This window comes from Taeniopygia guttata, chromosome 8 (genome assembly GCF_048771995.1).
Source record: "Taeniopygia guttata chromosome 8, bTaeGut7.mat, whole genome shotgun sequence".
Classification (NCBI taxonomy): domain Eukaryota; kingdom Metazoa; phylum Chordata; class Aves; order Passeriformes; family Estrildidae; genus Taeniopygia; species Taeniopygia guttata.
Window position 1 is genome coordinate 32,188,988 of NC_133033.1, and position 24,734 is coordinate 32,213,721.

The following is a 24,734-nucleotide window of genomic DNA, read 5'->3' on the forward strand; positions in this document are numbered from 1 at the left end:
CTGAGCGGGCAGCTGAGTGCAAAAAATCCGAACATCGAAGGATAAGTCCCAGACAGGAGCTGCCCCCACCTCGTACCTGTGCTGCCCTGAGAGTCCAAATAGAGCTCTACAAACTGACATCAGGAACCTGGACTGGTGAGTTTTCTTTCCCAGGGAAAAGAGCCGATGTTTGCGCTCCGAGTCCTGTGGCCCTGAGCCGGCAGCTGACTGCAAAAAATCCGAATATCGAAGGATAAGTCCCAGACAGGAGCTGCCCCCATATCATATTTGTGCTGCCCTGAGAGTCCAAAAACGGCCCTACAAACTGGCATCAGGAACCTGGACTGGTGAGTTTTTTTTCCCAGGGAAAAGAGCCGATGTTTGCGCTCCGAGTCCTGTGGCCCTGAGCCGGCAGCTGACCGCAAAAAATCCGAACATCGAAGGATAAGTCCCAGACAGGAGCTGCCCCCACCTCGTACTTGTGCTGCCCTGAGAGTCCAAAAAGAGCTCTACAAACTGACATCAGGAACCTGGATGGTGAGTATTCTTTCCCAGGGAAAAGAGCCGATGTTTGCGCTCCGAGTCCTGTGGCCCGGAGCCGGCAGCTGAGTGCAAAAAATCCGAACATCGAAGGATAAGTCCCAGACAGGAGCTGCCCCCACCTCATACTTGTGCTGCCCTGAGAGTCCCAGGGGAGCCCTACAAACTGACATCAGGAACCTGGACTGGTGAGTTTTCTTTCCCAGGGAAAAGAGCCGATGTTTGCGCTCCGAGTCTTGTGGCCCTGAGTCGGCAGCTGACTGCAAAAAATCCGAACATCGAAGGATAAGTCCCAGACAGGAGCTGCCCCCACCTCATACTTGTGCTGCCCTGAGAGTTCCAGGGGAGCCCTCCAAACTGACATCAGGAACCTGGACTGGTGAGTTTTCTTTCCCAGGGAAAAGAGCCAATGTTTGCGCTCCAAGTCCTGTGGCCCTGAGCCGGCAGCTGACCGCACAAATTCCGAAAATCGAAGGATAAGTCCCAGAAAGGAGCTGGCCCCACCTCATCCTTGTGCTGCCCTGACAGTCCCAGGGGAGCCCTCCAAACTGACATCAGGAACCTGGACTGGTGAGTTTTCTTTCCCAGGGAAAAGAGCCGATGTTTGCGCTCCGAGTCCTGTGGCCCTGAGCAGGCAGCTGACTCCAAAAAATCGGAACATCGAAGGATAAGTCCCAGACAGGAGCTGCCCCCATCTCATATTTGTGCTGCCCTGAGAGTCCAAAAACGGCCCTACAAACTGACATTAGGAACCTGGACTGGTGAGTTTTTTTTCCCAGGGAAAAGAGCCGATGTTTCCGCTCCGACTCCTGTGGCCCTGATCCGGCAGCTGACCGCAAAAAATCCGAACATCGGAGGATAAGTCCCAGACAGGAGCTGCCCCCACCTCATACTTGTGCTGCCCTGACAGTCCCAGGGGAGCCCTACAAACTGACATCAGGAACCTGGACTGGTGAGTTTTCTTTCCCAGGGAAAAGAGCCGATGTTTGCGCTCCGCGTCAAGTGGCCCTGAGCCGGCAGCTGACAGCACAAAATCGGAACATCGAAGGATAAGTCCCAGACAGGAGCTGCCCCCACCTCGTACTTGTGCTGCCCTGAGAGTCCAAAAAGAGCTCTACAAACTGACATCAGGAACCTGGATGGTGAGTATTCTTTCCCAGGGAAAAGAGCCGATGTTTGCGCTCCGAGTCCTGTGGCCCTGAGCCGGCAGCTGAGTGCAAAAAATCCGAACATCGAAGGATAAGTCCCAGACAGGAGCTGCCCCCACCTCATACTTGTGCTGCCCTGAGAGTCCCAGGGGAGCCCTACAAACTGACATCAGGAACCTGGACTGGTGAGTTTTCTTTCCCAGGGAAAAGAGCCGATGTTTGCGCTCCGAGTCTTGTGGCCCTGAGTCGGCAGCTGACTGCAAAAAATCCGAACATCGAAGGATAAGTCCCAGACAGGAGCTGCCCCCACCTCATACTTGTGCTGCCCTGAGAGTTCCAGGGGAGCCCTCCAAACTGACATCAGGAACCTGGACTGGTGAGTTTTCTTTCCCAGGGAAAAGAGCCAATGTTTGCGCTCCAAGTCCTGTGGCCCTGAGCCGGCAGCTGACCGCACAAATTCCGAACATCGAAGGATAAGTCCCAGAAAGGAGCTGCCCCCATCTCATATTTGTGCTGCCCTGAGAGTCCAAAAACGGCCCTACAAACTGACATTAGGAACCTGGACTGGTGAGTTTTTTTTCCCAGGGAAAAGAGCCGATGTTTGCGCTCCGACTCCTGTGGCCCTGATCGGGCAGCTGACTGCATAAAATTGAAACATCGGAGGATAAGTCCCAGACAGGAGCTGCCCCCACCTCATACTTGTGCTGCCCTGACAGTCCCAGGGGAGCCCTCCAAACTGACATCAGGAACCTGGACTGGTGAGTTTTCTTTCCCAGGGAAAAGAGCCGATGTTTGCGCTCCGAGTCCTGTGGCCCTGAGCCGGCAGCTGACTGCAAAAAATCAGAACATCGAAGGATAAGTTCCAGACAGGAGCTGCCCCCACCTCGTACTTGTGCTGCCCTGAGAGTCCAAATAGAGCTCTTCAAACTGACATCAGGAACCTGGACTGGTGAGTTTTCTTTCCCAGGGAAAAGAGCCGATGTTTGCGCTCCGAGTCCTGTGGCCGTGAGCCGGCAGCTGACTGCATAAAATCGGAACATCGAAGGATAAGTCCCAGACAGGAGCTGCCCCCACCTCATACCTGTGCTGCCCTGAGAGTTCAAAAAGAGCTCTACAAACTGACATCAGGAATCTGGACTGGTGAGTTTTCTTTCCCAGGGATAAGAGCCAATGTTTGCGCTCCGAGTCCTGTGGCCCTGAGCGGGCAGCTGAGTGCAAAAAATCCGAACATCGAAGGATAAGTCCCAGACAGGAGCTGCCCCCACCTCATACTTGAGCTGCCCTGACAGTCCCAGGGGAGCCCAACAAACTGACATCAGGAACCTGGACTTGTGAGTTTTCTTTCCCAGGGAAAAGAGCCGATGTTTGCGCTCCGAGTCCTGTGGCCCTGAGCCGGCATCTGACTGCAAAAAATCCGAACATCGAAGGATAAGTCCCAGACAGGAGCTGCCCCCACCTCATACTTGTGCTGCCCTGAGAGTCCCAGGGGAGCCCTCCAAACTGACATCAGGAACCTGGATGGTGAGTTTTCTTTCCCAGGGAAAAGAGCCGATGTTTGCGCTCCGACTCCTGTGGCCCTGAGCGGGCAGCAGAGTGCAAAAAATCCGAACATCGAAGGATAAGTCCCAGACAGGAGCTGCCCCCACCTCATACTTGTGCTGCCCTGAGAGTCCCAGGGGAGCCCTACAAACTGACATCAGGAACCTGGACTGGTGAGTTTTCTTTCCCAGGGAAAAGAGCCGATGTTTGCGCTCCGAGTCCTGTGGCCCTGAGCCGGCAGCTGACTGCAAAAAATCGGAACATCGAAGGATAAGTCCCAGACAGGAGCTGCCCCCACCTCATACTTGTGCTGCCCTGAGAGTCCAAAAAGAGCTCTACAAACTGACATCAGGAATCTGGACTGGTGAGTTTTCTTTCCCAGGAAAAAGAGCCAATGTTTGCGCTCCAAGTCCTGTGGCCCTGAGCCGGCAGCTGACCGCAAAAATTCCGAACATCGAAGGATAAGTCCAAGAAAGGAGCTGGCCCCACCTCATACTTGTGCTGCCCTGAGAGTCCCAGGGGAGCCCTACAAACTGACATCAGGAACCTGGACTGGTGAGTTTTCTTTCCCAGGGAAAAGAGCCGATGTTTGCGCTCCGAGTCCTGTGGCCCTGAGCAGGCAGCGGACTGCAAAAAATCGGAACATCGAAGGATAAGTCCCAGACAGGAGCTGCCCCCATCTCATATTTGTGCTGCCCTGAGAGTCCAAAAACGGCCCTACAAACTGACATCAGGAACCTGGACTGGTGAGTTTTTTTTCCCAGGGAAAAGAGCCGATGTTTGCGCTCCGACTCCTGTGGCCCTGAGCCGGCAGCTGACCTCAAAAAATCCGAACATCGGAGGATAAGTCCCAGACAGGAGCTGCCCCCACCTCATACTTGTGCTGCCCTGACAGTCCCAGGGGAGCCCTACAATCTGACATCAGGAACCTGGACTGGTGAGTTTTCTTTCCCAGGGAAAAGAGCCGATGTTTGCGCTCCGAGTCCTGTGGCCGTGAGCCGGCAGCTGACTGCATAAAATCGGAACATCGAAGGATAAGTCCCAGACAGGAGCTGCCCCCACCTCATACCTGTGCTGCCCTGAGAGTTCAAAAAGAGCTCTACAAACTGACATCAGGAACCTGGACTGGTGAGTTTTCTTTCCCAGGGATAAGAGCCAATGTTTGCGCTCCGAGTCCTGTGGCCCTGAGCGGGCAGCTGAGTGCAAAAAATCCGAACATCGAAGGATAAGTCCCAGACAGGAGCTGCCCCCACCTCATACTTGTGCTGCCCTTAAAGTTCCAGGGGAGCCCTCCAAACTGACATCAGGAACCTGGACTGGTGAGTTTTCTTTCCCAGGGAAAAGAGCCAATGTTTGCGCTCCAAGTCCTGTGGCCCTGAGCCGGCAGCTGACCGCACAAATTCCGAACATCGAAGGATAAGTCCCAGAAAGGAGCTGGCCCCACCTCATCCTTGTGCTGCCCTGACAGTCCCAGGGGAGCCCTACAAACTGACATCAGGAACCTGGACTGGTGAGTTTTCTTTCCCAGGGAAAAGAGCCGATGTTTGCGCTCCGACTCCTGTGGCCCTGAGCAGGCAGCTGACTCCAAAAAATCGGAACATCGAAGGATAAGTCCCAGACAGGAGCTGCCCCCATCTCATATTTGTGCTGCCCTGAGAGTCCAAAAACGGCCCTACAAACTGACATTAGGAACCTGGACTGGTGAGTTTTTTTTCCCAGGGAAAAGAGCCGATGTTTGCGCTCCGACTCCTGTGGCCCTGATCCGGCAGCTGACCGCAAAAAATCCGAACATCGGAGGATAAGTCCCAGACAGGAGCTGCCCCCACCTCATACTTGTGCTGCCCTGACAGTCCCAGGGGAGCCCTCCAAACTGACATCAGGAACCTGGACTGGTGAGTTTTCTTTCCCAGGGAAAAGAGCCGATGTTTGCGCTCCGCGTCAAGTGGCCCTGAGCCGGCAGCTGACAGCACAAAATCGGAACATCGAAGGATAAGTCCCAGACAGGAGCTGCCCCCACCTCGTACTTGTGCTGCCCTGAGAGTCCAAAAAGAGCTCTACAAACTGACATCAGGAACCTGGATGGTGAGTATTCTTTCCCAGGGAAAAGAGCCGATGTTTGCGCTCCGAGTCCTGTGGCCCTGAGCCGGCAGCTGAGTGCAAAAAATCCGAACATCGAAGGATAAGTCCCAGACAGGAGCTGCCCCCACCTCATACTTGTGCTGCCCTGAGAGTCCCAGGGGAGCCCTACAAACTGACATCAGGAACCTGGACTGGTGAGTTTTCTTTCCCAGGGAAAAGAGCCGATGTTTGCGCTCCGAGTCTTGTGGCCCTGAGTCGGCAGCTGACTGCAAAAAATCGGAACATCGAAGGATAAGTCCCAGACAGGAGCTGCCCCCACCTCATACTTGTGCTGCCCTGAGAGTTCCAGGGGAGCCCTCCAAACTGACATCAGGAACCTGGACTGGTGAGTTTTCTTTCCCAGGGAAAAGAGCCAATGTTTGCGCTCCAAGTCCTGTGGCCCTGAGCCGGCAGCTGACCGCACAAATTCCGAACATCGAAGGATAAGTCCCAGAAAGGAGCTGCCCCCATCTCATATTTGTGCTAGCCTGAGAGTCCAAAAACGGCCCTACAAACTGACATTAGGAACCTGGACTGGTGAGTTTTTTTTCCCAGGGAAAAGAGCCGATGTTTGCGCTCTGACTCCTGTGGCCCTGATCCGGCAGCTGACTGCATAAAATTGAAACATCGGAGGATAAGTCCCAGACAGGAGCTGCCCCCACCTCATACTTGTGCTGCCCTGACCGTCCCAGGGGAGCCCTCCAAACTGACATCAGGAACCTGGACTGGTGAGTTTTCTTTCCCAGGGAAAAGAGCCGATGTTTGCGCTCCGAGTCCTGTGGCCCTGAGCCGGCAGCTGACTGCAAAAAATCGGAACATCGAAGGATAAGTTCCAGGCAGGAGCTGCCCCCACCTCGTACTTGTGCTGCCCTGAGAGTCCAAATAGAGCTCTTCAAACTGACATCAGGAACCTGGACTGGTGAGTTTTCTTTCCCAGGGAAAAGAGCCGATGTTTGCGCTCCGAGTCCTGTGGCCGTGAGCCGGCAGCTGACTGCATAAAATCGGAACATCGAAGGATAAGTCCCAGACAGGAGCTGCCCCCACCTCATACCTGTGCTGCCCTGAGAGTTCAAAAAGAGCTCTACAAACTGACATCAGGAACCTGGACTGGTGAGTTTTCTTTCCCAGGGATAAGAGCCAATGTTTGCGCTCCGAGTCCTGTGGCCCTGAGCGGGCAGCTGAGTGCAAAAAATCCGAACATCGAAGGATAAGTCCCAGACAGGAGCTGCCCCCACCTCATACTTGAGCTGCCCTGACAGTCCCAGGGGAGCCCAACAAACTGACATCAGGAACCTGGACTGGTGAGTTTTCTTTCCCAGGGAAAAGAGCCGATGTTTGCGCTCCGAGTCCTGTGGCCCTGAGCCGGCAGCTGACTGCAAAAAATCCGAACATCGAAGGATAAGTCCCAGACAGGAGCTGCCCCCATCTCATATTTGTGCTGCCCTGAGAGTCCAAAAACGGCCCTACAAACTGACATTAGGAACCTGGACTGGTGAGGTTTTTTTCCCAGGGAAAAGAGCCGATGTTTGCGCTCCGAGTCCTGTGGCCCTGATCCGGCAGCTGACCGCAAAAAATCCGAACATCGGAGGATAAGTCCCAGACAGGAGCTGCCCCCACCTCATACTTGTGCTGCCCTGACAGTCCCAGGGGAGCCCTACAAACTGACATCAGGAACCTGGACTGGTGAGTTTTCTTTCCCAGGGAAAAGAGCCGATGTTTGCGCTCCGAGTCCTGTGGCCCGGAGCCGGCAGCTGACTGCAAAAAATCGGAACATCGAAGGATAAGTCCCAGACAGGAGCTGCCCCCACCTCGTACTTGTGCTGCCCTGAGAGTCCAAATAGAGCTCTACAAACTGACATCAGGAACCTGGACTGGTGAGTTTTCTTTCCCAGGGAAAAGAGCCGATGTTTGCGCTCCGAGTCCTGTGGCCCTGAGCCGGCAGCTGACTGCAAAAAATCCGAATATCGAAGGATAAGTCCCAGACAGGAGCTGCCCCCATATCATATTTGTGCTGCCCTGAGAGTCCAAAAACGGCCCTACAAACTGGCATCAGGAACCTGGACTGGTGAGTTTTTTTTCCCAGGGAAAAGAGCCGATGTTTGCGCTCCGAGTCCTGTGGCCCTGAGCCGGCAGCTGACCGCAAAAAATCGGAACATCGAAGGATAAGTCCCAGACAGGAGCTGCCCCCACCTCGTACTTGTGCTGCCCTGAGAGTCCAAAAAGAGCTCTACAAACTGACATCAGGAACCTGGATGGTGAGTATTCTTTCCCAGGGAAAAGAGCCGATGTTTGCGCTCCGAGTCCTGTGGCCCGGAGCCGGCAGCTGAGTGCAAAAAATCCGAACATCGAAGGATAAGTCCCAGACAGGAGCTGCCCCCACCTCATACTTGTGCTGCCCTGAGAGTCCCAGGGGAGCCCTCCAAACTGACATCAGGAACCTGGACTGGTGAGTTTTCTTTCCCAGGGAAAAGAGCCGATGTTTGCGCTCCGAGTCCTGTGGCCCTGAGCCGGCAGCTGACTGCAAAAAATCGGAACATCGAAGGATAAGTTCCAGACAGGAGCTGCCCCCACCTCATACTTGTGCTGCCCTGACAGTCCCAGGGGAGCCCTACAAACTGACATCAGGAACCTGGACTGGTGAGTTTTTTTTCCCAGGGAAAAGAGCCGATGTTTGCGTTCCGAGTCCTGTGGCCCTGAGCCGGCAGCTGACCGCAAAAAATCCGAACATCGAAGGATAAGTCCCAGACAGGAGCTGCCCCCACCTCATACTTGTGCTGCCCTGAGAGTACCAGGGGAGCCCTACAAACTGACATCAGGAACCTGGACTGGTGAGTATTCTTTCCCAGGGAAAAGAGCCGATGTTTGCGCCCCGAGTCCTGTGGCCGTGAGCCGGCAGCTGACCGCACAAATTCCGAATATCGAAGGATAAGTCCCAGAAAGGAGCTGCCCCCACCTCATACTTGTGCTGCCCTGAGAGTCCCAGGGGAGCCCTCCAAACTGACATCAGGAACCTGGATGGTGAGTTTTCTTTCCCAGGGAAAAGAGCCGATGTTTGCGCTCCGACTCCTGTGGCCGTGAGCCGGCAGCTGACTGCATAAAATCGGAACATCGAAGGATAAGTCCCAGACAGGAGCTGCCCCCACCTCATACCTGTGCTGCCCTGAGAGTTCAAAAAGAGCTCTACAAACTGACATCAGGAATCTGGACTGGTGAGTTTTCTTTCCCAGGGATAAGAGCCAATGTTTGCGCTCCGAGTCCTGTGGCCCTGAGCGGGCAGCTGAGTGCAAAAAATCCGAACATCGAAGGATAAGTCCCAGACAGGAGCTGCCCCCACCTCATACTTGAGCTGCCCTGACAGTCCCAGGGGAGCCCAACAAACTGACATCAGGAACCTGGACTTGTGAGTTTTCTTTCCCAGGGAAAAGAGCCGATGTTTGCGCTCCGAGTCCTGTGGCCCTGAGCCGGCAGCTGACTGCAAAAAATCCGAACATCGAAGGATAAGTCCCAGACAGGAGCTGCCCCCACCTCATACTTGTGCTGCCCTGAGAGTCCCAGGGGAGCCCTCCAAACTGACATCAGGAACCTGGATGGTGAGTTTTCTTTCCCAGGGAAAAGAGCCGATGTTTGCGCTCCGACTCCTGTGGCCCTGAGCGGGCAGCAGAGTGCAAAAAATCCGAACATCGAAGGATAAGTCCCAGACAGGAGCTGCCCCCACCTCATACTTGTGCTGCCCTGAGAGTCCCAGTGGAGCCCTACAAACTGACATCAGGAACCTGGACTGGTGAGTTTTCTTTCCCAGGGAAAAGAGCCGATGTTTGCGCTCCGAGTCCTGTGGCCCTGAGCCGGCAGCTGACTGCAAAAAATCGGAACATCGAAGGATAAGTCCCAGACAGGAGCTGCCCCCACCTCATACTTGTGCTGCCCTGAGAGTCCAAAAAGAGCTCTACAAACTGACATCAGGAATCTGGACTGGTGAGTTTTCTTTCCCAGGAAAAAGAGCCAATGTTTGCGCTCCAAGTCCTGTGGCCCTGAGCCGGCAGCTGACCGCAAAAATTCCGAACATCGAAGGATAAGTCCAAGAAAGGAGCTGGCCCCACCTCATACTTGTGCTGCCCTGAGAGTCCCAGGGGAGCCCTACAAACTGACATCAGGAACCTGGACTGGTGAGTTTTCTTTCCCAGGGAAAAGAGCCGATGTTTGCGCTCCGAGTCCTGTGGCCCTGAGCAGGCAGCAGACTGCAAAAAATCGGAACATCGAAGGATAAGTCCCAGACAGGAGCTGCCCCCATCTCATATTTGTGCTGCCCTGAGAGTCCAAAAACGGCCCTACAAACTGACATCAGGAACCTGGACTGGTGAGTTTTTTTTCCCAGGGAAAAGAGCCGATGTTTGCGCTCCGACTCCTGTGGCCCTGAGCCGGCAGCTGACCTCAAAAAATCCGAACATCGGAGGATAAGTCCCAGACAGGAGCTGCCCCCACCTCATACTTGTGCTGCCCTGACAGTCCCAGGGGAGCCCTACAATCTGACATCAGGAACCTGGACTGGTGAGTTTTCTTTCCCAGGGAAAAGAGCCGATGTTTGCGCTCCGAGTCCTGTGGCCGTGAGCCGGCAGCTGACTGCATAAAATCGGAACATCGAAGGATAAGTCCCAGACAGGAGCTGCCCCCACCTCATACCTGTGCTGCCCTGAGAGTTCAAAAAGAGCTCTACAAACTGACATCAGGAACCTGGACTGGTGAGTTTTCTTTCCCAGGGATAAGAGCCAATGTTTGCGCTCCGAGTCCTGTGGCCCTGAGCGGGCAGCTGAGTGCAAAAAATCCGAACATCGAAGGATAAGTCCCAGACAGGAGCTGCCCCCACCTCATACTTGTGCTGCCCTTAAAGTTCCAGGGGAGCCCTCCAAACTGACATCAGGAACCTGGACTGGTGAGTTTTCTTTCCCAGGGAAAAGAGCCAATGTTTGCGCTCCAAGTCCTGTGGCCCTGAGCCGGCAGCTGACCGCACAAATTCCGAACATCGAAGGATAAGTCCCAGAAAGGAGCTGGCCCCACCTCATCCTTGTGCTGCCCTGACAGTCCCAGGGGAGCCCTACAAACTGACATCAGGAACCTGGACTGGTGAGTTTTCTTTCCCAGGGAAAAGAGCCGATGTTTGCGCTCCGACTCCTGTGGCCCTGAGCAGGCAGCTGACTCCAAAAAATCGGAACATCGAAGGATAAGTCCCAGACAGGAGCTGCCCCCATCTCATATTTGTGCTGCCCTGAGAGTCCAAAAACGGCCCTACAAACTGACATTAGGAACCTGGACTGGTGAGTTTTTTTTCCCAGGGAAAAGAGCCGATGTTTGCGCTCCGACTCCTGTGGCCCTGATCCGGCAGCTGACCGCAAAAAATCCGAACATCGGAGGATAAGTCCCAGACAGGAGCTGCCCCCACCTCATACTTGTGCTGCCCTGACAGTCCCAGGGGAGCCCTCCAAACTGACATCAGGAACCTGGACTGGTGAGTTTTCTTTCCCAGGGAAAAGAGCCAATGTTTGCGCTCCAAGTCCTGTGGCCCTGAGCCGGCAGCTGACCGCACAAATTCCGAACATCGAAGGATAAGTCCCAGAAAGGAGCTGGCCCCACCTCATCCTTGTGCTGCCCTGACAGTCCCAGGGGAGCCCTACAAACTGACATCAGGAACCTGGACTGGTGAGTTTTCTTTCCCAGGGAAAAGAGCCGATGTTTGCGCTCCGACTCCTGTGGCCCTGAGCAGGCAGCTGACTCCAAAAAATCGGAACATCGAAGGATAAGTCCCAGACAGGAGCTGCCCCCATCTCATATTTGTGCTGCCCTGAGAGTCCAAAAACGGCCCTACAAACTGACATTAGGAACCTGGACTGGTGAGTTTTTTTTCCCAGGGAAAAGAGCCGATGTTTGCGCTCCGACTCCTGTGGCCCTGATCCGGCAGCTGACCGCAAAAAATCCGAACATCGGAGGATAAGTCCCAGACAGGAGCTGCCCCCACCTCATACTTGTGCTGCCCTGACAGTCCCAGGGGAGCCCTCCAAACTGACATCAGGAACCTGGACTGGTGAGTTTTCTTTCCCAGGGAAAAGAGCCGATGTTTGCGCTCCGCGTCAAGTGGCCCTGAGCCGGCAGCTGACAGCACAAAATCGGAACATCGAAGGATAAGTCCCAGACAGGAGCTGCCCCCACCTCGTACTTGTGCTGCCCTGAGAGTCCAAAAAGAGCTCTACAAACTGACATCAGGAACCTGGATGGTGAGTATTCTTTCCCAGGGAAAAGAGCCGATGTTTGCGCTCCGAGTCCTGTGGCCCTGAGCCGGCAGCTGAGTGCAAAAAATCCGAACATCGAAGGATAAGTCCCAGACAGGAGCTGCCCCCACCTCATACTTGTGCTGCCCTGAGAGTCCCAGGGGAGCCCTACAAACTGACATCAGGAACCTGGACTGGTGAGTTTTCTTTCCCAGGGAAAAGAGCCGATGTTTGCGCTCCGAGTCTTGTGGCCCTGAGTCGGCAGCTGACTGCAAAAAATCGGAACATCGAAGGATAAGTCCCAGACAGGAGCTGCCCCCACCTCATACTTGTGCTGCCCTGAGAGTTCCAGGGGAGCCCTCCAAACTGACATCAGGAACCTGGACTGGTGAGTTTTCTTTCCCAGGGAAAAGAGCCAATGTTTGCGCTCCAAGTCCTGTGGCCCTGAGCCGGCAGCTGACCGCACAAATTCCGAACATCGAAGGATAAGTCCCAGAAAGGAGCTGCCCCCATCTCATATTTGTGCTGCCCTGAGAGTCCAAAAACGGCCCTACAAACTGACATTAGGAACCTGGACTGGTGAGTTTTTTTTCCCAGGGAAAAGAGCCGATGTTTGCGCTCTGACTCCTGTGGCCCTGATCCGGCAGCTGACTGCATAAAATTGAAACATCGGAGGATAAGTCCCAGACAGGAGCTGCCCCCACCTCATACTTGTGCTGCCCTGACCGTCCCAGGGGAGCCCTCCAAACTGACATCAGGAACCTGGACTGGTGAGTTTTCTTTCCCAGGGAAAAGAGCCGATGTTTGCGCTCCGAGTCCTGAGGCCCTGAGCCGGCAGCTGACTGCAAAAAATCGGAACATCGAAGGATAGGTTCCAGGCAGGAGCTGCCCCCACCTCGTACTTGTGCTGCCCTGAGAGTCCAAATAGAGCTCTTCAAACTGACATCAGGAACCTGGACTGGTGAGTTTTCTTTCCCAGGGTAAAGAGCCGATGTTTGCGCTCCGAGTCCTGTGGCCGTGAGCCGGCAGCTGACTGCATAAAATCGGAACATCGAAGGATAAGTCCCAGACAGGAGCTGCCCCCACCTCATACCTGTGCTGCCCTGAGAGTTCAAAAAGAGCTCTACAAACTGACATCAGGAACCTGGACTGGTGAGTTTTCTTTCCCAGGGATAAGAGCCAATGTTTGCGCTCCGAGTCCTGTGGCCCTGAGCGGGCAGCTGAGTGCAAAAAATCCGAACATCGAAGGATAAGTCCCAGACAGGAGCTGCCCCCACCTCATACTTGAGCTGCCCTGACAGTCCCAGGGGAGCCCAACAAACTGACATCAGGAACCTGGACTGGTGAGTTTTCTTTCCCAGGGAAAAGAGCCGATGTTTGCGCTCCGAGTCCTGTGGCCCTGAGCCGGCAGCTGACTGCAAAAAATCCGAACATCGAAGGATAAGTCCCAGACAGGAGCTGCCCCCATCTCATATTTGTGCTGCCCTGAGAGTCCAAAAACGGCCCTACAAACTGACATTAGGAACCTGGACTGGTGAGGTTTTTTTCCCAGGGAAAAGAGCCGATGTTTGCGCTCCGAGTCCTGTGGCCCTGATCCGGCAGCTGACCGCAAAAAATCCGAACATCGGAGGATAAGTCCCAGACAGGAGCTGCCCCCACCTCATACTTGTGCTGCCCTGACAGTCCCAGGGGAGCCCTACAAACTGACATCAGGAACCTGGACTGGTGAGTTTTCTTTCCCAGGGAAAAGAGCCGATGTTTGCGCTCCGAGTCCTGTGGCCCGGAGCCGGCAGCTGACTGCAAAAAATCGGAACATCGAAGGATAAGTCCCAGACAGGAGCTGCCCCCACCTCGTACTTGTGCTGCCCTGAGAGTCCAAATAGAGCTCTACAAACTGACATCAGGAACCTGGACTGGTGAGTTTTCTTTCCCAGGGAAAAGAGCCGATGTTTGCGCTCCGAGTCCTGTGGCCCTGAGCCGGCAGCTGACTGCAAAAAATCCGAATATCGAAGGATAAGTCCCAGACAGGAGCTGCCCCCATATCATATTTGTGCTGCCCTGAGAGTCCAAAAACGGCCCTACAAACTGGCATCAGGAACCTGGACTGGTGAGTTTTTTTTCCCAGGGAAAAGAGCCGATGTTTGCGCTCCGAGTCCTGTGGCCCTGAGCCGGCAGCTGACCGCAAAAAATCGGAACATCGAAGGATAAGTCCCAGACAGGAGCTGCCCCCACCTCATACTTGTGCTGCCCTGAGAGTCCCAGGGGAGCCCTCCAAACTGACATCAGGAACCTGGACTGGTGAGTTTTCTTTCCCAGGGAAAAGAGCCGATGTTTGCGCTCCGAGTCCTGTGGCCCTGAGCCGGCAGCTGACTGCAAAAAATCGGAACATCGAAGGATAAGTTCCAGACAGGAGCTGCCCCCACCTCATACTTGTGCTGCCCTGACAGTCCCAGGGGAGCCCTACAAACTGACATCAGGAACCTGGACTGGTGAGTTTTTTTTCCCAGGGAAAAGAGCCGATGTTTGCGTTCCGAGTCCTGTGGCCCTGAGCCGGCAGCTGACCGCAAAAAATCCGAACATCGAAGGATAAGTCCCAGACAGGAGCTGCCCCCACCTCATACTTGTGCTGCCCTGAGAGTACCAGGGGAGCCCTACAAACTGACATCAGGAACCTGGACTGGTGAGTATTCTTTCCCAGGGAAAAGAGCCGATGTTTGCGCCCCGAGTCCTGTGGCCGTGAGCCGGCAGCTGACCGCACAAATTCCGAATATCGAAGGATAAGTCCCAGAAAGGAGCTGCCCCCACCTCATACTTGTGCTGCCCTGAGAGTCCCAGGGGAGCCCTCCAAACTGACATCAGGAACCTGGATGGTGAGTTTTCTTTCCCAGGGAAAAGAGCCGATGTTTGCGCTCCGACTCCTGTGGCCCTGAGCCGGCAGCTGACTGCATAAAATCGGAACATCGAAGGATAAGTCCCAGACAGGAGCTGCCCCCACCTCATACCTGTGCTGCCCTGAGAGTTCAAAAAGAGCTCTACAAACTGACATCAGGAACCTGGACTGGTGAGTTTTCTTTCCCAGGGATAAGAGCCAATGTTTGCGCTCCGAGTCCTGTGGCCCTGAGCGGGCAGCTGAGTGCAAAAAATCCGAACATCGAAGGATAAGTCCCAGACAGGAGCTGCCCCCACCTCATACTTGTGCTGCCCTGAGAGTTCCAGGGGAGCCCTCCAAACTGACATCAGGAACCTGGACTGGTGAGTTTTCTTTCCCAGGGAAAAGAGCCAATGTTTGCGCTCCAAGTCCTGTGGCCCTGAGCCGGCAGCTGACCGCACAAATTCCGAACATCGAAGGATAAGTCCCAGAAAGGAGCTGGCCCCACCTCATCCTTGTGCTGCCCTGACAGTCCCAGGGGAGCCCTACAAACTGACATCAGGAACCTGGACTGGTGAGTTTTCTTTCCCAGGGAAAAGAGCCGATGTTTGCGCTCCGAGTCCTGTGGCCCTGAGCAGGCAGCTGACTCCAAAAAATCGGAACATCGAAGGATAAGTCCCAGACAGGAGCTGCCCCCATCTCATATTTGTGCTGCCCTGAGAGTCCAAAAACGGCCCTACAAACTGACATTAGGAACCTGGACTGGTGAGTTTTTTTTCCCAGGGAAAAGAGCCGATGTTTGCGCTCCGACTCCTGTGGCCCTGATCCGGCAGCTGACCGCAAAAAATCCGAACATCGGAGGATAAGTCCCAGACAGGAGCTGCCCCCACCTCATACTTGTGCTGCCCTGACAGTCCCAGGGGAGCCCTCCAAACTGACATCAGGAACCTGGACTGGTGAGTTTTCTTTCCCAGGGAAAAGAGCCGATGTTTGCGCTCCGCGTCAAGTGGCCCTGAGCCGGCAGCTGACAGCACAAAATCGGAACATCGAAGGATAAGTCCCTGACAGGAGCTGCCCCCACCTCGTACTTGTGCTGCCCTGAGAGTCCAAAAAGAGCTCTACAAACTGACATCAGGAACCTGGATGGTGAGTATTCTTTCCCAGGGAAAAGAGCCGATGTTTGCGCTCCGAGTCCTGTGGCCCTGAGCCGGCAGCTGAGTGCAAAAAATCCGAACATCGAAGGACAAGTCCCAGACAGGAGCTGCCCCCACCTCATACTTGTGCTGCCCTGAGAGTCCCAGGGGAGCCCTACAAACTGACATCAGGAACCTGGACTGGTGAGTTTTCTTTCCCAGGGAAAAGAGCCGATGTTTGCGCTCCGAGTCTTGTGGCCCTGAGTCGGCAGCTGACTGCAAAAAATCCGAACATCGAAGGATAAGTCCCAGACAGGAGCTGCCCCCACCTCATACTTGTGCTGCCCTGAGAGTTCCAGGGGAGCCCTCCAAACTGACATCAGGAACCTGGACTGGTGAGTTTTCTTTCCCAGGGAAAAGAGCCAATGTTTGCGCTCCAAGTCCTGTGGCCCTGAGCCGGCAGCTGACCGCACAAATTCCGAACATCGAAGGATAAGTCCCAGAAAGGAGCTGCCCCCATCTCATATTTGTGCTGCCCTGAGAGTCCAAAAACGGCCCTACAAACTGACATTAGGAACCTGGACTGGTGAGTTTTTTTTCCCAGGGAAAAGAGCCGATGTTTGCGCTCTGACTCCTGTGGCCCTGATCCGGCAGCTGACTGCATAAAATTGAAACATCGGAGGATAAGTCCCAGACAGGAGCTGCCCCCACCTCATACTTGTGCTGCCCTGACAGTCCCAGGGGAGCCCTCCAAACTGACATCAGGAACCTGGACTGGTGAGTTTTCTTTCCCAGGGAAAAGAGCCGATGTTTGCGCTCCGAGTCCTGTGGCCCTGAGCCGGCAGCTGACTGCAAAAAATCGGAACATCGAAGGATAAGTTCCAGACAGGAGCTGCCCCCACCTCGTACTTGTGCTGCCCTGAGAGTCCAAATAGAGCTCTTCAAACTGACATCAGGAACCTGGACTGGTGAGTTTTCTTTCCCAGGGAAAAGAGCCGATGTTTGCGCTCCGAGTCCTGTGGCCGTGAGCCGGCAGCTGACTGCATAAAATCGGAACATCGAAGGATAAGTCCCAGACAGGAGCTGCCCCCACCTCATACCTGTGCTGCCCTGAGAGTTCAAAAAGAGCTCTACAAACTGACATCAGGAACCTGGACTGGTGAGTTTTCTTTCCCAGGGATAAGAGCCAATGTTTGCGCTCCGAGTCCTGTGGCCCTGAGCGGGCAGCTGAGTGCAAAAAATCCGAACATCGAAGGATAAGTCCCAGACAGGAGCTGCCCCCACCTCATACTTGAGCTGCCCTGACAGTCCCAGGGGAGCCCAAAAAACTGACATCAGGAACCTGGACTGGTGAGTTTTCTTTCCCAGGGAAAAGAGCCGATGTTTGCGCTCCGAGTCCTGTGGCCCTGAGCCGGCAGCTGACTGCAAAAAATCCGAACATCGAAGGATAAGTCCCAGACAGGAGCTGCCCCCACCTCATACTTGTGCTGCCCTGACAGTCCCAGGGGAGCCCTACAAACTGACATCAGGAACCTGGACTGGTGAGTTTTTTTTCCCAGGGAAAAGAGCCGATGTTTGCGTTCCGAGTCCTGTGGCCCTGAGCCGGCAGCTGACTGCAAAAAATCTGAACATCGAAGGATAAGTCCCAGACAGGAGCTGCCCCCATCTCATATTTGTGCTGCCCTGAGAGTCCAAAAACGGCCCTACAAACTGACATCAGGAACCTGGACTGGTGAGTTTTTTTTCCCAGGGAAAAGAGCCGATGTTTGCGCTCCAAATCCTGTGGCCCTGAGCCGGCAGCTGACCGCAAAAAATCCGAACATCGGAGGATAAGTCCCAGACAGGAACTGCCCCCACCTCATACTTGTGCTGCCCTGACAGTCCCAGGGGAGCCCTCCAAACTGACATCAGGAACCTGGACTGGTGAGTTTTCTTTCCCAGGGAAAAGAGCCGATGTTTGCGCTCCGAGTCCTGTGGCCCTGAGCCGGCAGCTGACTGCAAAAAATCGGAACATCGAAGGATAAGTTCCAGACAGGAGCTGCCCCCACCTCATACTTGTGCTGCCCTGACAGTCCCAGGGGAGCCCTACAAACTGACATCAGGAACCTGGACTGGTGAGTTTTTTTTCCCAGGGAAAAGAGCCGATGTTTGCGTTCCGAGTCCTGTGGCCCTGAGCCGGCAGCTGACCGCAAAAAATCCGAACATCGAAGGATAAGTCCCAGACAGGAGATGCCCCCACCTCATACTTGTGCTGCCCTGAGAGTACCAGGGGAGCCCTACAAACTGACATCAGGAACCTGGACTGGTGAGTATTCTTTCCCAGGGAAAAGAGCCGATGTTTGCGCCCCGAGTCCTGTGGCCGTGAGCCGGCAGCTGACCGCACAAATTCCGAATATCGAAGGATAAGTCCCAGACAGGAGCTGCCCCCACCTCATACTTGTGCTGCCCTGACAGTCCCAGGGGAGCCCTACAAACTGACATCAGGAACCTGGATGGTGAGTTTTCTTTCCCAGGGAAAAGAGCCGATGTTTGCGCTCCGACTCCTGTGGCCCTGAGCGGGCAGCAGAGTGCAAAAAATCCGAACATCGAAGGATAAGTCCCAGACAGGAGCTGCCCCCACCTCATACTTGTGCTGCCCTGAGAGTCCCAGGGGAGCCCTACAAACTGACATCAGGAACCTGGACTGGTGAGTTTTCTTTCCCAGGGAAAAGAGCCGATGTTTGCGCTCCGAGTCCTGTGGCCCTGAGCCGGCAGCTGACTGCAAAAAATCCGAACATCGAAGGATAAGTCCCAGACAGGAGCTGCCCCCACCTCATACTTGTGCTGCCCTGACAGTCCCAGGGGAGCCCTACAAACTGACATCAGGAACCTGGACTGGTGAGTTTTCTTTCCCAAAGAAAAGAGCCGATGTTTGCGCTCCGCGTCCCGTGGCCCTGAGCCGGCAGCTGACTGCAAAAAATCGGAACATCGAAGGAAAAGTCCCAGACAGGAGCTGCCCCCACCTCGTACTTGTGCTGCCCTGAGAGTCCAAAAAGAGCTCTACAAACTTACATCAGGAACCTGGACTGGTGAGTTTTCTTTCCCAGGGAAAAGAGCCGATGTTTGCGCTCCGAGTCCTGTGGCCCTGAGCCGGCAGCTGACTGCAAAAAATCGGAACATCGAAGGATAAGTCCCAGACAGGAGCTGCCCCCACCTCATACTTGTGCTGCCCTGAGAGTCCAAAAAGAGCTCTACAAACTGACATCAGGAATCTGGACTGGTGAGTTTTCTTTCCCAGGAAAAAGAGCCAATGTTTGCGCTCCAAGTCCTGTGGCCCTGAGCCGGCAGCTGACCGCACAAATTCCGAACATCGAAGGATAAGTCCCAGAAAGGAGCTGGCCCCACCTCATACTTGTGCTGCCCTGAGAGTCCCAGGGGAGCCCTACAAACTGACATCAGGAACCTGGACTGGTGAGTTTTCTTTCCCAGGGAAAAGAGCCGATGTTTGCGCTCCGAGTCCTGTGGCCCTGAGCAGGCAGCAGACTGCAAAAAATCGGAACATCGAAGGATAAGTCCCAGACAGGAGCTGCCCCCATCTCTTATTTGTGCTGCCCTGAGAGTCCAAAAACGGCCCTACAAACTGACATCAGGAACCTGGACTGGTGAGTTTTTTTTCCCAGGGAAAAGAGCCGATGTTTGCGCTCCGACTCCTGTGGCCCTGAGCCGGCAGCTGACCTCAAAAAATCCGAACATCGGAGGATAAGTCCCAGACAGGAGCTGCCCCCACCTCATACTTGTGCTGCCCTGACAGTCCCAGGGGAGCCCTACAAACTGACATCAGGAACCTGGACTGGTGAGTTTTCTTTCCCAGGGAAAAGAGCCGATGTTTGCGCTCCGAGTCCTGTGGCCGTGAGCCGGCAGCTGACTGCATAAAATCGGAACATCGAAGGATAAGTCCCAGACAGGAGCTGCCCCCACCTCATACCTGTGCTGCCCTGAGAGTTCAAAAAGAGCTCTACAAACTGACATCAGGAACCTGGACTGGTGAGTTTTCTTTCCCAGGGATAAGAGCCAATGTTTGCGCTCCGAGTCCTGTGGCCCTGAGCGGGCAGCTGAGTGCAAAAAATCCGAATATCGAAGGATATGTCCCAGACAGGAGCTGCCCCCACCTCATACTTGTGCTGCCCTGACAGTCCCAGGGGAGCCCAACAAACTGACATCAGGAACCTGGACTGGTGAGTTTTCTTTCCCAGGGAAAAGAGCCGATGTTTGCGCTCCGAGTCCTGTGGCCCTGAGCCGGCAGCTGACTGCAAAAAATCCGAACATCGAAGGATAAGTCCCAGACAGGAGCTGCCCCCACCTCATACTTGTGCTGCCCTGAGAGTTCAAAAAGAGCTCTACAAACTGACATCAGGAACCTGGACTGGTAAGTTTTTTTTCCCAGGGAAAAGAGCCGATGTTTGCGTTCCGAGTCCTGTGGCCCTGAGCCGGCAGCTGACCGCAAAAAATCCGAACATCGAAGGATAAGTCCCAGACAGGAGCTGCCCCCACCTCATACTTGTGCTGCCCTGAGAGTCCAAAAAGATCTCTACAAACTGACATCAGGAACCTGGATGGTGAGTTTTCTTTCCCAGGGAAAAGAGCCGATGTTTGCGCTCCGACTCCTGTGGCCCTGAGCGGGCAGCTGACTGCAAAAAATCCGAACATCGAAGGATAAGTCCCAGACAGGAGCTGCCCCCACCTCATACTTGTGCTGCCCTGAGAGTCCCAGGGGAGCCCTCCAAACTGACATCGGGAACATGGACTGGTGAGTTTTCTTTCCCAGGGAAAAGAGCCGATGTTTGCGCTCCGACTCCTGTGGCCCTGAGCCGGCAGCTGACTGCAAAAAATCCGAACATCGAAGGATAAGTCCCAGAAAGGAGCTGCCCCCACCTCATACTTGTGCTGCCCTGAGAGTCCCAGGGGAGCCCTACAAACTGACATCAGGAACCTGGACTGGTGAGTTTTCTTTCCCAGGGAAAAGAGCCGATGTTTGCGCTCCGCGTCCCGTGGCCCTGAGCCGGCAGCTGACAGCAAAAAATCGGAAAATCGAAGGATAAGTCCCAGACAGGAGCTGCCCCCACCTCGTACTTTTGCTGCCCTGAGAGTCCAAAAAGAGATCTACAAACTGACATCAGGAACCTGGATGGTGAGTATTCTTTCCCAGGGAAAAGAGCCGATGTTTGCGCTCCGAGTCCTGTGGCCCTGAAACGGCAGCTGAGTGCAAAAAGTCCGAAAATCGAAGGATAAGTCCCAGACAGGAGCTGCCCCCACATCATACTTGTGCTGCCCTGAGAGTCCCAGGGGAGCCCTACAAACTGACATCAGGAACCTGGACTGGTGAGTTTTCTTTCCCAGGGAAAAGAGCCGATGTTTGCGCTCCGAGTCCTGTGGCCCTGAGCCGGCAGCTGACTGCAAAATATCGGAACATCGAAGGATAAGTCCCAGACAGGAGCTGCCCCCACCTCATACTTTTGCTGCCCTGAGAGTCCAAAAAGAGCTCTACAAACTGACATCAGGAATCTGGACTGGTGAGTTTTCTTTCACAGGGAAAAGAGCCAATGTTTGCGCTCCAAGTCCTGTGGCCCTGAGCCGGCAGCTGACCGCACAAATTCCGAACATCGAAGGATAAGTCCCAGAAAGGAGCTGGCCCCACCTCATACTTGTGCTGCCCTGACAGTCCCAGGGGAGCCCTACAAACTGACATCAGGAACCTGGACTGGTGAGTTTTTTTTCCCAGGGAAAAGAGCCGATGTTTGCGTTCCGAGTCCTGTGGCCCTGAGCCGGCAGCTGACCGCAAAAAATCCGAACATCGAAGGATAAGTCCCAGACAGGAGCTGCCCCCACCTCATACTTGTGCTTCCCTGAGAGTACCAGGGGAGCCCTACAAACTGACATCAGGAACCTGGACTGGTGAGTTTTTTTTCCCAGGGAAAAGAGCCGATGTTTGCGTTCCGAGTCCTGTGGCCCTGAGCCGGCAGCTGACCGCAAAAAATCGGAACATCGAAGGATAAGTCCCAGACAGGAGCTGCCCCCATCTCATATTTGTGCTGCCCTGAGAGTCCAAAAACGGCCCTACAAACTGACATTAGGAACCTGGACTGGTGAGGTTTTTTCCCAGGGAAAAGAGCCGATGTTTGCGCTCCGAGTCCTGTGGCCCTGATCCGGCAGCTGACCGCAAAAAATCCGAACATCGGAGGATAAGTCCCAGACAGGAGCTGCCCCCACCTCATACTTGTGCTGCCCTGACAGTCCCAGGGGAGCCCTCCAAACTGACATCAGGAACCTGGACTGGTGAGTTTTCTTTCCCAGGGAAAAGAGCCGATGTTTGCGCTCCGAGTCCTGTGGCCGTGAGCCGGCAGCTGACTGCAAAAAATCGGAACATCGAAGGATAAGTCCCAGACAGGAGCTGCCCCCACCTCGTACTTGTGCTGCCCTGAGAGTCCAAATAGAGCTCTACAAACTGACATCAGGAACCTGGACTGGTGAGTTTTCTTTCCCAGGGAAAAGAGCCGATGTTTGCGCTCCGAGTCCTGTGGCCCTGAGCCGGCAGCTGACTGCAAAAAATCCGAATATCGAAGGATAAGTCCCAGACAGGAGCTGCCCCCATATCATATTTGTGCTGCCCTGAGAGTCCAAAAACGGCCCTACAAACTGGCATCAGGAACCTGGACTGGTGAGTTTTTTTTCCCAGGGAAAAGAGCCGATGTTTGCGCTCCGAGTCCTGTGGCCCTGAGCCGGCAGCTGACCGCAAAAAATCGGAACATCGAAGGATAAGTCCCAGACAGGAGCTGCCCCCACCTCGTACTTGTGCTGCCCTGAGAGTCCAAAAAGAGCTCTACAAACTGACATCAGGAACCTGGATGGTGAGTATTCTTTCCCAGGGAAAAGAGCCGATGTTTGCGCTCCGAGTCCTGTGGCCCGGAGCCGGCAGCTGAGTGCAAAAAATCCGAACATCGAAGGATAAGTCCCAGACAGGAGCTGCCCCCACCTCATACTTGTGCTGCCCTGAGAGTCCCAGGGGAGCCCTCCAAACTGACATCAGGAACCTGGACTGGTGAGTTTTCTTTCCCAGGGAAAAGAGCCGATGTTTGCGCTCCGAGTCCTGTGGCCCTGAGCCGGCAGCTGACTGCAAAAAATCGGAACATCGAAGGATAAGTTCCAGACAGGAGCTGCCCCCACCTCATACTTGTGCTGCCCTGACAGTCCCAGGGGAGCCCTACAAACTGACATCAGGAACCTGGACTGGTGAGTTTTTTTTCCCAGGGAAAAGAGCCGATGTTTGCGTTCCGAGTCCTGTGGCCCTGAGCGGGCAGCTGAGTGCAAAAAATCCGAACATCGAAGGATAAGTCCCAGACAGGAGCTGCCCCCACCTCATACTTGTGCTGCCCTGAGAGTACCAGGGGAGCCCTACAAACTGACATCAGGAACCTGGACTGGTGAGTATTCTTTCCCAGGGAAAAGAGCCGATGTTTGCGCCCCGAGTCCTGTGGCCGTGAGCCGGCAGCTGACCGCACAAATTCCGAATATCGAAGGATAAGTCCCAGAAAGGAGCTGCCCCCACCTCATACTTGTGCTGCCCTGAGAGTCCCAGGGGAGCCCTCCAAACTGACATCAGGAACCTGGATGGTGAGTTTTCTTTCCCAGGGAAAAGAGCCGATGTTTGCGCTACGACTCCTGTGGCCCTGAGCCGGCAGCTGACTGCATAAAATCGGAACATCGAAGGATAAGTCCCAGACAGGAGCTGCCCCCACCTCATACCTGTGCTGCCCTGAGAGTTCAAAAAGAGCTCTACAAACTGACATCAGGAACCTGGACTGGTGAGTTTTCTTTCCCAGGGATAAGAGCCAATGTTTGCGCTCCGAGTCCTGTGGCCCTGAGCGGGCAGCTGAGTGCAAAAAATCCGAACATCGAAGGATAAGTCCCAGACAGGAGCTGCCCCCACCTCATACTTGTGCTGCCCTGAGAGTTCCAGGGGAGCCCTCCAAACTGACATCAGGAACCTGGACTGGTGAGTTTTCTTTCCCAGGGAAAAGAGCCAATGTTTGCGCTCCAAGTCCTGTGGCCCTGAGCCGGCAGCTGACCGCACAAATTCCGAACATCGAAGGATAAGTCCCAGAAAGGAGCTGGCCCCACCTCATCCTTGTGCTGCCCTGACAGTCCCAGGGGAGCCCTACAAACTGACATCAGGAACCTGGACTGGTGAGTTTTCTTTCCCAGGGAAAAGAGACGATGTTTGCGCTCCGAGTCCTGTGGCCCTGAGCAGGCAGCTGACTCCAAAAAATCGGAACATCGAAGGATAAGTCCCAGACAGGAGCTGCCCCCATCTCATATTTGTGCTGCCCTGAGAGTCCAAAAACGGCCCTACAAACTGACATTAGGAACCTGGACTGGTGAGTTTTTTTTCCCAGGGAAAAGAGCCGATGTTTGCGCTCCGACTCCTGTGGCCCTGATCCGGCAGCTGACCGCAAAAAATCCGAACATCGGAGGATAAGTCCCAGACAGGAGCTGCCCCCACCTCATACTTGTGCTGCCCTGACAGTCCCAGGGGAGCCCTCCAAACTGACATCAGGAACCTGGACTGGTGAGTTTTCTTTCCCAGGGAAAAGAGCCGATGTTTGCGCTCCGCGTCAAGTGGCCCTGAGCCGGCAGCTGACAGCACAAAATCGGAACATCGAAGGATAAGTCCCAGACAGGAGCTGCCCCCACCTCGTACTTGTGCTGCCCTGAGAGTCCAAAAAGAGCTCTACAAACTGACATCAGGAACCTGGATGGTGAGTATTCTTTCCCAGGGAAAAGAGCCGATGTTTGCGCTCCGAGTCCTGTGGCCCTGAGCCGGCAGCTGAGTGCAAAAAATCCGAACATCGAAGGATAAGTCCCAGACAGGAGCTGCCCCCACCTCATACTTGTGCTGCCCTGAGAGTCCCAGGGGAGCCCTACAAACTGACATCAGGAACCTGGACTGGTGAGTTTTCTTTCCCAGGGAAAAGAGCCGATGTTTGCGCTCCGAGTCTTGTGGCCCTGAGTCGGCAGCTGACTGCAAAAAATCCGAACATCGAAGGATAAGTCCCAGACAGGAGCTGCCCCCACCTCATACTTGTGCTGCCCTGAGAGTTCCAGGGGAGCCCTCCAA